This window comes from Natator depressus, chromosome 9 (genome assembly GCF_965152275.1).
Source record: "Natator depressus isolate rNatDep1 chromosome 9, rNatDep2.hap1, whole genome shotgun sequence".
Taxonomy (NCBI): domain Eukaryota; kingdom Metazoa; phylum Chordata; order Testudines; family Cheloniidae; genus Natator; species Natator depressus.
In genome coordinates, this window is record NC_134242.1 from 2,318,152 (window position 1) to 2,333,854 (window position 15,703).

Genomic DNA, 15,703 nt, shown 5'->3' on the forward strand with positions numbered 1-15,703 from the left:
GCCCCAGGAGGAGCCGAGGTGGTGGAGCCCTGGATGGGCGCCCTGTGGCTGAGTAGGCAGCACGCTTTCCTAGAGCTTTTGTAGCACAGACCCCCTGATTAGCGTCCTTCTGTACGTACATGGTGTTATTCTCTGCCACCAGCCAGCTCTCTCCAAGCTCCGTGGAATCTCCTGCAATGCTGCCATTCGGCTTTAGGTTGTCATCCTTTGCATCACCATTGTAATTACCTATCCAAAATGAAAAACGTGTAGAATACTTGAAATTCACAACTCCACAATGCACACTAGTGTGTGGTTGTCAAACACATTGTAATGAACCGGCTAGCGTGTATGTGCACCAGTGCCCGCTCCGGGAAAGAGTACGAACTGCTCCCTACGCGGCTCAGACGTAACTAGCCCCAGACGGAAGTGCGCATAGCCACAAACTACACCATCTACTCAAGAAACTCCCTGAAAAAGCACAAAAACAAATCCGCACAGACACACCCCGAGAACTCCGACCAGGGGTATTCTATCTGCTACCCAAGATCCATAAACCTGGAAATCCTGGATGCCCCATCATCTTAGGCATTGGCACCCTGACAGCAGGATTGTCTGGCTATGTAGACTCCCTCCTCAGGCCCTATGCTACCAGCACTCCCAGCTATCTTCGAGACACCACTGACTTCCTGAGGAAACTACAATCCATCGGTGATCTTCCTGAAAACACCATCCTGGCCACTATGGATGTAGAAGCCCTCTACACCAACATTCCACACAAAGATGGACTACAGGCCGTCAGGAACAGTATCCCCAATAACGTCACAGCAAACCTGGTGGCTGAACTTTGGGACTTTGTCCTCACCCATAACTATTTCACATTTGAGGACAATGTATACCTTCAAATCAGCGGCACTGCTATGGGTACCCGCATGGCCCCACAGTATGCCAACATTTTTATGGCTGACTTAGAACAACGCTTCCTCAGCTCTCGTCCCCTAATACCGCTAACTCTACTTGCGCTGTATTGATAACCTCAGCCTGGGCCAGTCCATACAAGAGATCCAATTCCTGGACACTACGGTGCTAATAAGCGATGGTCACATAAACACCACCCTATACCGGAAACCTACTGACCGCTATGCTTACCTGCATGCCTCCAGCTTTCATCCAGACCACACCACACGATTCACTGTCTACAGCCAAGCTCTACAATACAACCGCATTTGCTCCAACCCCTCAGACACAGACAAACACCTACAAGATCTCTATCAAGCATTCTTACAACTACAATACCCACCTCCTGAAGTGAAAAAACAGATCGAGAGAGCCAGAAGAGTACCCAGAAGTTACCTACTACAGGACAGGACCAACAAAGAAAATAACAGAATGCCACTCTCCATCACCTTCAACTAAAACCTCTCCAAAGCATCATCAAGGATCTACAACCTATCCTGAAGGATGACCCATCACTCTCACAGATCTTGGGAGATAGGCCAGTCCTTGCTTACAGACAGCCCCCCAACCTGAAGCAAATAGTCACCAGCAACCACGCAACAAAAACACGAACCCAGGAACCTGTCCTTGCAGCAAAGCCCGTTGCCAACTGTGTCCACATATCTATTCAGGGGACACCATCATGGGGCCTAATCACATCGGCCACACTATCAGAGGCTCGTTCACCTGCACATCTACCAATGTGATAGATGCCATCATGTGCCAGCAATGCCCCTCTGCCATGTACATTGGCCAAACTGGACAGTCTCTACGTAAAAGAATAAATGGACCCAAATCAGACGTCAAGAATTATAACATTAAAAACCAGTCGGTGAACACTTCAATCTCTCTGGTCACTCGATTACAGACCTAAAAGTGGCAATTCTTCAACAAAAAAACTTCAAAAACAGACTCCAACGAGAGACTGCTGAACTGGAATTAATTTGCAAACTGGATACAATTAACTTAGGCTTGAATAGAGACTGGGAGTGGATGTGTCATTACACAAAGTAAAACTATTTCCCCTTGTTTATTCCCACCCTTCACCCCCCCACTGTTACTCACACGTTCTTGTTAACTGCTGGAAATGGCCGACCTTGATTACCACTACATAAGGTTCCCCCACGCCTCCGCTCTCCTGCTGGTAATAGCTCACCTTATCTGACCACTCTTGTTACAGTCTGTATGGTAACACCCATTGTTTTATGTTCTCTGTGTATATAAAATCTCCCCACTGTATTTTCCACTGTATGCATCCGATGAAGTGAGCTGCAGCTCACGAAAGCTTGTGCTCAAATAAATTTGTTAGTCTCTAAGGTGCCACAAGTCCCCCTTTTCTCAAAGCCACAATGGGGTGCTCAGGAGGGAAGCAGCCCTGATACATCCCTGTTGAACCTGCTGAGGTTCAAGTATTGCCCGGCTTGTCTCCTGACAATCTAACTGGTCTCTGCTTGCTTCAGAGCGGAGTTTCTCACTCATCACCCACGTGTGTTAACCTGGAGTCTCCTTTGCTGTGTCACTACATCAGAACTGGGTCTCTTACATGCATGAAATACATGTCTCTGACCTCTCTCTGGCATCTGCTCTATTCCGTCTTGATGGACTCTCAAGGGCTCGCTGCGATTTGTGTCCTGCACAGCACCCAACATTTGGTTGCGCTTGACAAAGAATACCAAATAATTGTGGAGATTAAACATGAAAAGGACATACACTGGGTTATCTACTCCATCTCCTCGGCTACTTCAGCATTGGTCCCCAGGGGACCATTTTCTAATGCTTCGTCTTGCAGCAGACCCACCTTCTACTGCAGCTGGACAACAAAAAGCAGCTCTAAAAAGAAGGCTCAGTGATCAGAGAAGCCTTTGCCTGTGCTCGGACTGTGACTACGACAGTGCGGAGACAGTATGCATCTGCGAGTGCAAGGAACAAGACAGCAGAGCAGAAAAGCTCAGGATGGCTCCTAAGCAGGGATTTGGAAATCTGTCCTGACCCACAAGAAGGGCCTGAAAGTTTTATTCTCGTTTCCAAGTTGAAAGAAATGAAAAGCATAGATTAGGCCGGATAGTCCCAATCAAAGAGGGACAGACACGCTGCGATGCAAATAAGAGAAAAAAGATACGAGGGGACCTGGACCAGAGGCATCCAGGGTAGGACTGCGATAATATTTAGACTGCAGTTTATGAATGTGTTGAATGTGAGATTCCTCTCCTGTTAAAAATGACATCTGCAGTTGTCATTTCTGACACCCCAGTTAACGCCTGGGTAACCAGATTTCTTGTAATTTACGTTTGCCAGGTACCCGGACAATGATGGTTCCTTCAATCCAGTGCCCGACATCGCAGTCCATACAAGACAGACTAGATTACTCTGGGATAAACATAAGACGGGACAAAAAAACCCAACCAATCCCCAAACTGCATGATTCATTGAAAAGCTCCTGATCGTATGACTTGACGGTACTCAAGAACAGGGATACTCACCACACAGGCCACAGAGCTGGCCCTTGTAACAACCGGACACTGAGACCTCCACATAGTGATTGCCGTCAAATCTGACCCAGAGTCCAAAATCAGTTTCCAAAAGCACGTAGCGCCCGCTGATCTGGACCTTGATCTTGTTTTCAATCACCACGGGCAGGTTCCTTCTGGTGCCATTCACCTGAACAACACGTTGGGAAAGTCTGGTCACGACTAGGTACCCCCATAATTCCCAGTGAATCGCCCATGAATAGTCTAGCCAACGAGTTCACTGGCAGGAATGTTCTCATTCACACTGGGAATTTGGAGGAAATCTGACAGAAAGTTCACAGAAAGCCATTTTCAACTGCCAAGCCTGAGTATTCTCCGTGGAAGCCTCATTCTAAGAAGCACACCCAACCAATGAGAAAACAGAAACCCACCATGGGACCTTTACGTCCAATCAAATGTCTCGATTTTTGCAGGTCTCAGTTTAAGCATGTCAGATGATTAAAATACTCCTTTTAAATAACATTTCACTTACAGTCACTTTCCTGTTCTTCAGCAAGGAAATCTGAGTTCCATAGACATCCACGTGCACGGACTTTACATAGGAAACTTTGGTATTGGAGCCCCTGTGCTCATTGGTGGTGGACACGTCAAAGGGTGGGAGCCCCCTGGAGCCGTTGCACACTTTGGAGAGGGTGTAAGTGCAGTTTCCCATGAAATGGTGAACTCTGCCATCAAACGTGTAGTAATGCGGGTCCCCTGAGGCACTGCAGGTGGCACGGCCTGAAAAGGAAGAAACGTGGATTTATCCCCTGCAAATCCCTCCCACGTAACTGCACCCCTGTCACTTGCGCTCCACCGAGCACTTCATGTTGGTGCGCACTTCCTGCGCACGCCACTTGAGGGCTCACAGAAACAGCATCGACCGGGAACAGAGTGGGGAGGAGCCAGGCAAGCTGCCCCATCCCTAAATGCCATTGTGCTGTAACTGGAAGACATCTGCGAGGTTCCCTGGAAACTCAGGGAAGTCGTCCTCCCTGATGTGGGTCTTGATCTGGTGATGCGGAAACTAGGCTGAGACCTTCCAAACTCATTTTCCCTTCTGATCGGGGACAAGATCTGAACCCTGCTCTCACAGGGGGAGTGGGCCTCGGGAAGAAGCTGGAGTGGTCACCGTCAGGTCATATTAATTTCTGTAAGTGCAGATCTCGAGAGAGGAAGCTCCCATGTATAGCAACCCATTTCGCCACTTGAGAAGCTAAGTGACGAGCACAAGGCTCCACTACAAGTCAGTGGCATCCCACGGAATAAGAACAAGATGACGTGACTCCCTGTATCCTGCTGTCGCCAGAAGTGACCACTTCCTTTTACAACCAATACAGTGTTCATGTTCCTCGGCTATACCCAGCAATGTGATTTCTGAACACCTAGGAAACTGACAATCGCATTGTGGTTGCAAGAAACCCACTGGAAAGATCTCATGGATTTTTCAAACTCTATTACCTAGAAATGGAGGACACAGAACCAAAAATTCATTGTTAAAAAAGAGCGCTTTTAGTATACACTGAATCTCAGCTCTAACACTAAGGCTTTGGTTCTAAGTTGGAGCCAAACCCAGAAGAGACGTAGTAAACGGAAGCATATAAGATGTGGTTAAGTGCCTCTGAGAAGAGTTTGCAAGAGTTTGCTCTGTCCGGTCTGACCCCGAGCACTAGGGCTAGCCCCAGGTTGTCCTCCAGCAAGACTCAAAGGCTTAGACAAACCTGCACTAGTTCCACACTTGGCTAGAGCTACCAGCTGCTTTACCATTTGTAAGGTGAAAAGGTTTTGGGTCTCACCGATGGAATAACTCTAACTGGGGGACTGGTCAGCATTACCGTTGGACTTGCCTTCCAAAAACATAAATGTGGAGTTTTCAAACAGCTATTATGGTGGAAACGTAATCTGCAGTCAGGCACCAATTTCTCACCCCACATGTGAATGGGGAGGAGATTTGTCCAACAGGGAGGAACCCACGTTACCTGTCTGACAGGGCTCTGCTGTCGTTGGAATTGCTGTGGTCGGGGACTTTCCTGGCAAAATATACAAAGGAAATAACATGAAGAGGTTGGTCACTCTGTTCTGTGAAGAGTAGACTAGGACGACTCTTGTACAGTTTCCTCTTAGACTGGAAATGATCATGTGATGAGGAGAAATGTGATTCGAGAAACACTGAGCGCATGGCATATCTCAAAACGCAATAGCTCTAATAACGCCTCACGATAAACAGACGGAACGTGTCTTTACCACCTCCCCCACACCTCCACCCCCAGTCCTCCTCTGTGAGTAGAGAGAAGGATTTATTCTCAGCCACAGTCTCCTAGCAGATTTACCTGTGGTGCTTATTGGGCGGGGCGGAGTGGTCTCCGAAGCAGGGCTTGTTCCTTGCACTGTTGTAGACTCTAACAAGAGATGATCACAGCATTGGTTGGTGAGAACCAGGAACCCAGCGTGAGGTTCAGTAACATACACGGTGGGAACTGGGGACCCAAGAGCACTCTTGGTATACATTGAATCTCAGCTATAACACTAAGGCTTTCGTTCTAAGTTGTAGTAAACGGAAGCATATAAGATGTGGTTAAGTGCCTCTGAGAAGAGTTTGCAAGAGTTTGCTCTGTCCGGTCTGACCCCGAGCACTAGGGCTAGCCCCAGGTTGTCCTCCAGCAAGTCTCAAAGGCTTAGACAAACCTGCACTAGTTCCACACTTGGCTAGAGCTACCAGCTGCTTTACCATTTGTAAGGTGAAAAGGTTTTGGGTCGCACCGATGGAATAACTCTACCTGGGGGACTGGTCAGCATTACCGTTGGACTTGCCTTCCGAAAACATAAATGTGGAGTTTTCAAACAGCTATTATGGTGGAAATGTAATCTGCAGTCAGGCACCAATTTCTCACCCCACATATGAATGGGGAGGAGATTTGTTCAACAGGGAGGAACCCACGTTACCTGTCTGAGAGGGCTCTGCTGTCATTGGAGTTGCTGTGGTCGGGGATTTTCCTGGCAAAATATACAAAGGAAATAACATGAAGGGGTTGGTCACTCTGTTCTGTGAAGAGTAGACTAGGACGACTCTTGTACAGTTTCCTCTTAGACTGGAAATGATCATGTGATGAGGAGAAATGTGATTCGAGAAACACTGAGCGCATGGCATATCTCAAAACGCAATAGCTCTAATAACGCCTCACGATAAACAGACGGAACGTGTCTTTACCACCTCCCCCACACCTCCACCCCCAGTCCTCCTCTGTGAGTAGAGAGAAGGATTTATTCTCAGCCACAGTCTCCTAGCAGATTTACCTGTGGTGCTTATTGGGCGGGGCGGAGTGGTCTCCGAAGCAGGGCTTGTTCCTTGCACTGTTGTAGACTCTAACAAGAGATGATCACAGCATTGGTTGGTGAGAACCAGGAACCCAGCGTGAGGTTCAGTAACATACACGGTGGGAACTGGGGACCCAAGAGCACTCTTGGTATACATTGAATCTCAGCTATAACACTAAGGCTTTCGTTCTAAGTTGTAGTAAGCAGAAGCATATAAGATGTGGTTAAGTGCCTCTGAGAAGAGTTTGCAAGAGTTTGCTCTGTCCGGTCTGACCCCGAGCACTAGGGCTAGCCCCAGGTTGTCCTCCAGCAAGACTCAAAGGCTTAGACAAACCTGCACTAGTTCCACACTTGGCTAGAGCTACCAGCTGCTTTACCATTTGTAAGGTGAAAAGGTTTTGGGTCGCACCGATGGAATAACTCTACCTGGGGGACTGGTCAGCATTACCGTTGGACTTGCCTTCCAAAAACATAAATGTGGAGTTTTCAAACAGCTATTATGGTGGAAATGTAATCTGCAGTCAGGCACCAATTTCTCACCCCACTTGTGAATGGGGAGGAGATTTGTTCAACAGGGAGGAACCCACGTTACCTGTCTGAGAGGGCTCTGCTGTCATTGGAGTTGCTGTGGTCGGGGATTTTCCTGGCAAAATATACAAAGGAAATAACATGAAGGGGTTGGTCACTCTGTTCTGTGAAGAGTAGACTAGGACGACTCTTGTACAGTTTCCTCTTAGACTGGAAATGATCATGTGATGAGGAGAAATGTGATTCGAGAAACACTGAGCGCATGGCATATCTCAAAACGCAATAGCTCTAATAACGCTTCACGATAAAGAGATGGAACGTGTCTTTACCCCCTCAACCCGAGCCCTCCTCTGTGAGTAGAGAGAAGGATTTATTCTCAGCCACAGTCTCCTAGCAGATTTACCTGTGGTGCTAATTGGGCGGGGCGGAGTGGTCTCCGAAGCAGGGCTTGTTCCTTGCACTGTTGTAGACTCTAACAAGAGATGATCACAGCATTGGTTGGTGAGAACCAGGAACCCAGCGTGAGGTTCAGTAACATACACGGTGGGAACTGGGGACCCTTCTCCAAAATGAACCGTTCTGCCTTCCAGATGTTACGTTCTTTGAAACCTCATCTGCACCCAGCCACCGAGTTCACAGCCCACCAAGAAATGTCCAGGAGATTGAGGACGCACTGAGAGATCCACCTTACCTGATGGACTGGGGCCTACTGTGGTTGGACTTGAAGTCGTCGAGGCGCCTACTGGAAAAAGATACAAAGACATTGACGTTGAGAGGCTGGTCATGCTGTTCTATGAAAAGTGCCATAGGATAACCCTCGGAAGCTCTTTATTAGACTGCAGATGACCATGTGTGAGAAATGTGATTCTAGAAACACAGAGCACATGACATGTACCCAACCAGCAACCAGCATCCAGAGACACGTCATCCTCAGAGACGCCTGTTATGCAAAACGCCTGCGACCTGGTAGCTGTGCCAGAAAACGGAGACGTGTTCCTGCTCCTGGGGGCTCTCTGCACCGTGCAGATGACCTGTGTCTACCCCTGCACGCGAGTACTTTGCGAGAGCAATTTAGACTCCTGGTAGTTTTTAATTTGCCTCCCCCCCTCACAGCCCATTGGTATTTTCCTAAATCAACCCCTTTGAGTTCAATGTTTGCATTTGTGGCATTGGGTGATTTGGGGCTTGATTCTGCATTCCCTACTCAGGCCAAACTCCAGTGGTCCTGCAAAGGTCTATGCCAGCTCCACTCCCACTGCAGGGGAGGGAGCTCCGTGATTGCAAGATAGGGGATTTGTCTTTGAATGTCTCTTTGCACTGGCAAGAATCAGCCGTCAGCTCCTTCCTGTGCCATCGCATAAGGGATAAAGTATCTGGAAAAAGTCCTTCTGGACCAGAAGCGTCTGATTACTGAACTCACACGTGGAACCTTTTTCAGGGAGAACTCACCAAGGGGGTAACAACCCAGCTCCCCGTCCTGAACACCGCAGATCTCCAGCGGTCCACACGCCCAGCCTGTGCAGGTGATGTTGTTATTGCTGTTGCAGGTGCAGCGCTCAGTGCAGGCGTGGTGGGTGAACCAGCTCTCACCCAGCTGTGAGAGAAAGGAGAAGCACTTGACTAGATAATCGTATCAAGTCTATCGACTAGCGTCACCCACGTGCGGTGCTTTGCAAACTCTGGGTCGTGACCCAGTCCTGGGTCACGGAATGGAAGGCGCTGGGTCGTGGCACCTCTGGCCAGCCCCCCACCGGGCTGTTGAAGTGCCGTCGGCGGTGTTTTCGGCTCAGGCCGGCTAGTCCCTACCCATTCCCCCACTGCGCAGCGCCCCCACAAACTGAGTGTGGGGGTGGGGGGCGATGCCTGCGGGCGAGCGCCACGCAGAGCCGCTGGCGCGCCTCCTCCGAGGAGCCAGACATGCTTCTGGATGTTTCTGGGGCCCAGTGTGGTCTGCGGTGCCAGGACAGGCGGGAAGCCTTCCTCTGCACCCCAGCTCCGCGGCTCACCAGGACCTTCCGGAGGTAAGCCCCTGTCCGAACCCCGTGCCCCAATCCCCTGCCCCAGCCCTGAGCGCCCCCCCCCCCCATACCCTGCATCCCAAACCCTCTATCCCCGGCCCCAACTCAGAGCCTGCACCCCCAGCCGAGAGCCCTGAGTCCCTGCCACACCCCAACCCCCTGCCCCAATCCTGAGCCACCCCCAAATCCGGAGCCCTCTGTTGCACCCCACAGCCCCCAGCCCCAGCCCAGAGCCTGCACCCCCAGCTCAGAGACGTGACCTCTTCCGCACCCCAACCCCCTGCCCCAGCCAGAGGCCCATCCCGCACCCTGAACCCCTCATTCCCGGCCCCACTCCGCAGCCCTCAGCCCCACACCCGAATCCCCTGCTCAAGCCCTAAGACCCTCCCACACCCCAAACCCCTCAGGCCCAGCTCCGCTGCATCACTGGTATCAACAATTTTCTTCAACTGGCTCACCAAAACAAAAGTTTCAAAACTCCTGCCCTACTGGATAATCAAAGGAGTTGGGAACAGTTCAATGCCTTTGATACTTTCCATGCTACGAGCTCCCTCCCTAGTGAGACACTGTGGCCCAGGAGGAGGTGTCCGGGACTGGGACACTTGAGACCTGCGTGCTAGTCTCAGCACTGGCCTGCTGGATGCGCTTACGCAAGCCATTTGACCGCTCGGTGCCTCAGTTTCCCCTTCCGTAAACTGGAGAGAATGATACCGACCTCCTTGGTAAAGTGCTTTGAGATCTGCTCTTGACAAGGCTAGGAATGGTTATTATTTACATGAACAATTAGATCCACACAACCCACTGACCTGAGCCCAGAGGAAGTTAGTCTCTCTTCATTAATTATGATCAGTTACAGTCACAGTGAAAGAATCTGGGGGTTGCTGTATCTGTGTCTAGGTGCGCAGGGTAACTTGCCTGATGATAGTGGTTGTTTCCATCCACACAACCGCAGCGGCTCTCCAGCACACAGGTGTCTCCACTCAGAACGTAGCCTTCGTTACAGAAACAGCCTTCCACTGGTAAGGAGCTGCAAGGGCTAAACGCAGAGGGAGTCACGCAGGTGGAAGGACACCTGCTCCCGCAGCTCTTGTACTGGCTTCCTCCCGGACAGGAGATTGCTGCAAGTGAGAAGAAAAACCCACATCACTGAAAGGAAAAGATCCCAAAGCAATTCTCTTGAAACTTCCCCTCTTTGTTCCAGGACAGCAAAGGGTGGTTAGAATGCTCTGCATATGGTGACTGCTCTGTGCTGAGGTTTTTCTCCAGGCACAGAGTGGAAACCCTTTGTGCAGGGAAGGACAGACAGACAGACAGACTAATGATGCCTGGTCGGGGACCGGTTGTATCCAGGGATCGGAAATAGGCAACAGGATACAAGTCCAGCCTTTCACCTATTGACGTGGACGTCGGCTGAAACGCGCCTCCGGTGGCTTGTCTCTCGCAGCGCACAGCTGGCTGGTGGCCCGTGGAAAGCAGCCGAGATGGGTCACCGGTGTCCAGTGGCTTTCCACGCTCTGACTCTGGAGAGTCCTGTCCTTCTGCTGGTTGGCCGTTCACTCCCTCCCAGTCTCCTCACTTCCCCAGCCCTCCGCACACCTGGCCTTCCCCTCTGCCCCTACCTCCTCCCTTCACTGTCCCCTCTCCCGTCCTCCTCCCTTTGCAGCTAATCCCTCCCGACAAACCAAACCAACCAACCCAATCCCGGCAGGCCCAGGTCATTTACAATCCAGACCCCTGCTCACTCTGCTTGTGTCTTACTCCCTCCCACAGCCTGCGCCTGTCTTGCCTAGACAGAGTGGAATGGGGCTTCGGAGCAGGGGCTGTCCTCTGTTGTTTAGACAGTACCCCGAGCAATGGGCCCCCATCTCAGCTGGGGTCCGTAGGTGCTGCTCGAATATACAGAAGAAATCATACGAACAATTTAGGGATAAGGAGGAGACTTTAGTGGGGGCACAATGCCCCAAGTCTTCCTACTGCAGGGTTTTTTGCACCTTCCTCTGAAGCAGCTGGTGATGGGGGCCGTCAGAGACAGGATCCTGAGTTTGCTGGCACGTGGCTCGGTTCCAAGAAGGCCCTTCCAATGGGGACCGCTTATTGCTTCGATAGAACCTCTCCAGAACAGAGCTCATGCACCCCGTGCACACAAGGTGGGGGAAGGTCGCCCTGCTGCTTCCTGGGCAGCAGCTGTTCTATGGGCTAATGGAGCAATGGTGGCCCTGATTCTCCTCTGGCTGACTCCAGCTTTACACTGGAGTACCTCCATGGACTTCAGTGGATACTGCTGATTCGCACCAGTGGACGTGAGCAAAGACACAGACCCTCTTCCTCTAAAACTGCCAGACTAGTACCTTTCACAAGGACCTAACATTCCTTCCTAACAATTACAAATAGAAGGGACTGTGGGGAGTTTCACTCGAGTCGCGGCTACCGTTGCTTGCACGGCAGCTCCCCAGACTGGAGACGCTCTTTGGATAAACAGAGCATTTCAACCTCTCAGGCGCTCTTATTTTACCAGCGCTAAATTCGGACAAATTAATACTTAGATGCTTTGTGAGGCTAGGACAGATTCAGTCTGAATATTGTACCTAACCTGGCAGGATCCAGTGTAGAACTGGACCAGACTCAGGGCAAGAGAACGGAGAGACCACCCTCAAAGCATGAGAGAAGAGGAAAGTGCATGCCATCAGGGAATACAGGAAGCTCTAATTTTAAGAGCTTCTTGCATGATGAAAGTTGAATTCCAGAACTTAATAGAGATCAATTACAACACTCACGGCACAAAGTATTATTTCTCCATTCTCTGCAGATCCCAGCATTTGTGCACGACTCTGCATAAGCCTGCAGCCCATTGCATAAGGACACTGTCGGCTCCTTAGTGTGACACATGTCGTAAACACAGTTTTCCAAGAAAATCTCTGGAGCCACTTTGGTGTGACAGTCCTTGAAGATACCTACGTTAAGTCAGGAAAGAAACAGAATCACCGAAGGGAAGATGGAAGAAGCCTAGCGGTGCCACTAACCATCCCCTGTCATGGCAAGGAGTCAGTGCTCCCTGGCCAGTGTAGGCTGACCAGCTCGCTAGACTCAGCCAGACCAAACCTGGAGATGAATACACCCAAACACTGATGAGAGTTGGCTCAGTTTGGCTTAGGCCTGTCTCTACCATTTGCAGGGTAAGTACAACGTCACTCAAAGCGGACACATTTGTTCTTGATAGAGAGCTAGCAACGCCCTGGTAGTTACTGTTTCTGGAGGAGGAAAGGCCTAAAGCACTTCAGATACCCCTGTTAAAAAGCGGGCAGTGGGGACCACCGCACTATGTCTCTGCTGCAGCAGAGTGCAAGTTAATGGGAGCTCTGTGCGGGCAGGAGCGGCAGAACGAGGCCCTCGAAGTGCAATGCCCAAATAATCCTCACATCCTGGTGCCATCTCAGTGCACGATCCAGTCTGAGCAGGTAACTCAGGGCAACTCCTGGGGCTTCTAGTTCAGCTTTTGGCACTGGGGGCCATACACATATCACTGGGGACTCGGGGCCGTGGCCCCAGGGAGCGAGGTCGGGACGGAGGCAAGGGCAGGCTGTCATTGGGAGTGATTTCAATCAGCTCGCCTAGGACTCAGCCACGGGCATCGTACCTGTCGGGTCGGTGATCATGCCGCAGGCTGTGTCCTCCCTCGCTTCACTCTCCAGCTGGGGGTCACAGACCAGCACTTGGTCAGGGGAGCATCTGGCAAGAGAGAGAAAAGCTTCTGATGAACGTTTCTTTATCTCCCCGGGCCAGATCTGGACAGGACGATGCCACGTCTGCCCAGCAGGCATGACTTGATTCCAGCCACAGAGCGGAATCCAGGCTCCCTGAAAGGCTGCGTTCTGCCCCCACCTCCCCCACCACAGGAGGGGGCTCCCATTCCCGCACTGGGCACCTTGGGGTGGTCCACCACTCAGACGGAGTTGAATTAGGGGTGGAACACGCTGCTGCGGGAACCAGTGGATCGGTCCGGCTCCAGACTGGGACAGCAGGTGACCTCCCACCCACCAGCAGGTCTTCCTGGACTGGGGGACAGCAGACCTCCGAAGGCAGATGGTAGCAGGCCAGCCACTCACCGCCTGCTTATGCTCAGCTGGGGAGGGGGTTCTTGGGTGTACGGGAGAGGATGGTTGTGCTCAGCCCCAGGAGGAGCCGAGGTGGTGGAGCCCTGGATGGGCGCCCTGTGGCTGAGTAGGCAGCACGCTTTCCTAGAGCTTTTGTAGCACAGACCCCCTGATTAGCGTCCTTCTGTACGTACATGGTGTTATTCTCTGCCACCAGCCAGCTCTCTCCAAGCTCCGTGGAATCTCCTGCAATGCTGCCATTCGGCTTTAGGTTGTCATCCTTTGCATCACCATTGTAATTACCTATCCAAAATGAAAAACGTGTAGAATACTTGAAATTCACAACTCCACAATGCACACTAGTGTGTGGTTGTCAAACACATTGTAATGAACCGGCTAGCGTGTATGTGCACCAGTGCCCGCTCCGGGAAAGAGTACGAACTGCTCCCTACGCGGCTCAGACGTAACTAGCCCCAGACGGAAGTGCGCATAGCCACAAACTACACCATCTACTCAAGAAACTCCCTGAAAAAGCACAAAAACAAATCCGCACAGACACACCCCGAGAACTCCGACCAGGGGTATTCTATCTGCTACCCAAGATCCATAAACCTGGAAATCCTGGATGCCCCATCATCTTAGGCATTGGCACCCTGACAGCAGGATTGTCTGGCTATGTAGACTCCCTCCTCAGGCCCTATGCTACCAGCACTCCCAGCTATCTTCGAGACACCACTGACTTCCTGAGGAAACTACAATCCATCGGTGATCTTCCTGAAAACACCATCCTGGCCACTATGGATGTAGAAGCCCTCTACACCAACATTCCACACAAAGATGGACTACAGGCCGTCAGGAACAGTATCCCCAATAACGTCACAGCAAACCTGGTGGCTGAACTTTGGGACTTTGTCCTCACCCATAACTATTTCACATTTGAGGACAATGTATACCTTCAAATCAGCGGCACTGCTATGGGTACCCGCATGGCCCCACAGTATGCCAACATTTTTATGGCTGACTTAGAACAACGCTTCCTCAGCTCTCGTCCCCTAATACCGCTAACTCTACTTGCGCTGTATTGATAACCTCAGCCTGGGCCAGTCCATACAAGAGATCCAATTCCTGGACACTACGGTGCTAATAAGCGATGGTCACATAAACACCACCCTATACCGGAAACCTACTGACCGCTATGCTTACCTGCATGCCTCCAGCTTTCATCCAGACCACACCACACGATTCACTGTCTACAGCCAAGCTCTACAATACAACCGCATTTGCTCCAACCCCTCAGACACAGACAAACACCTACAAGATCTCTATCAAGCATTCTTACAACTACAATACCCACCTCCTGAAGTGAAAAAACAGATCGAGAGAGCCAGAAGAGTACCCAGAAGTTACCTACTACAGGACAGGACCAACAAAGAAAATAACAGAATGCCACTCTCCATCACCTTCAACTAAAACCTCTCCAAAGCATCATCAAGGATCTACAACCTATCCTGAAGGATGACCCATCACTCTCACAGATCTTGGGAGATAGGCCAGTCCTTGCTTACAGACAGCCCCCCAACCTGAAGCAAATAGTCACCAGCAACCACGCAACAAAAACACGAACCCAGGAACCTGTCCTTGCAGCAAAGCCCGTTGCCAACTGTGTCCACATATCTATTCAGGGGACACCATCATGGGGCCTAATCACATCGGCCACACTATCAGAGGCTCGTTCACCTGCACATCTACCAATGTGATAGATGCCATCATGTGCCAGCAATGCCCCTCTGCCATGTACATTGGCCAAACTGGACAGTCTCTACGTAAAAGAATAAATGGACCCAAATCAGACGTCAAGAATTATAACATTAAAAACCAGTCGGTGAACACTTCAATCTCTCTGGTCACTCGATTACAGACCTAAAAGTGGCAATTCTTCAACAAAAAAACTTCAAAAACAGACTCCAACGAGAGACTGCTGAACTGGAATTAATTTGCAAACTGGATACAATTAACTTAGGCTTGAATAGAGACTGGGAGTGGATGTGTCATTACACAAAGTAAAACTATTTCCCCTTGTTTATTCCCACCCTTCACCCCCCCACTGTTACTCACACGTTCTTGTTAACTGCTGGAAATGGCCGACCTTGATTACCACTACATAAGGTTCCCCCACGCCTCCGCTCTCCTGCTGGTAATAGCTCACCTTATCTGACCACTCTTGTTACAGTCTGTATGGTAACACCCATTGTTTTATGTTCTCTGTGTA

The 15,703-nt window shown here is 50.5% G+C and overlaps 1 long non-coding RNA gene across 1 annotated transcript; it reads right to left on the reverse strand.

The window, feature by feature from the left end:
* Positions 1-7,721: 7,721 nt before the first annotated feature.
* Positions 7,722-8,887, reverse strand: LOC141993316 (uncharacterized). The gene is made up of 3 exons (XR_012640813.1): positions 8,775-8,887; positions 8,017-8,067; positions 7,722-7,797 (listed from the first exon to the last, which is right to left on the reverse strand). It is a non-coding gene; the product is annotated as an uncharacterized LOC141993316 (long non-coding RNA).
* Between the last annotated feature and the right edge of the window lie 6,816 nt (positions 8,888-15,703).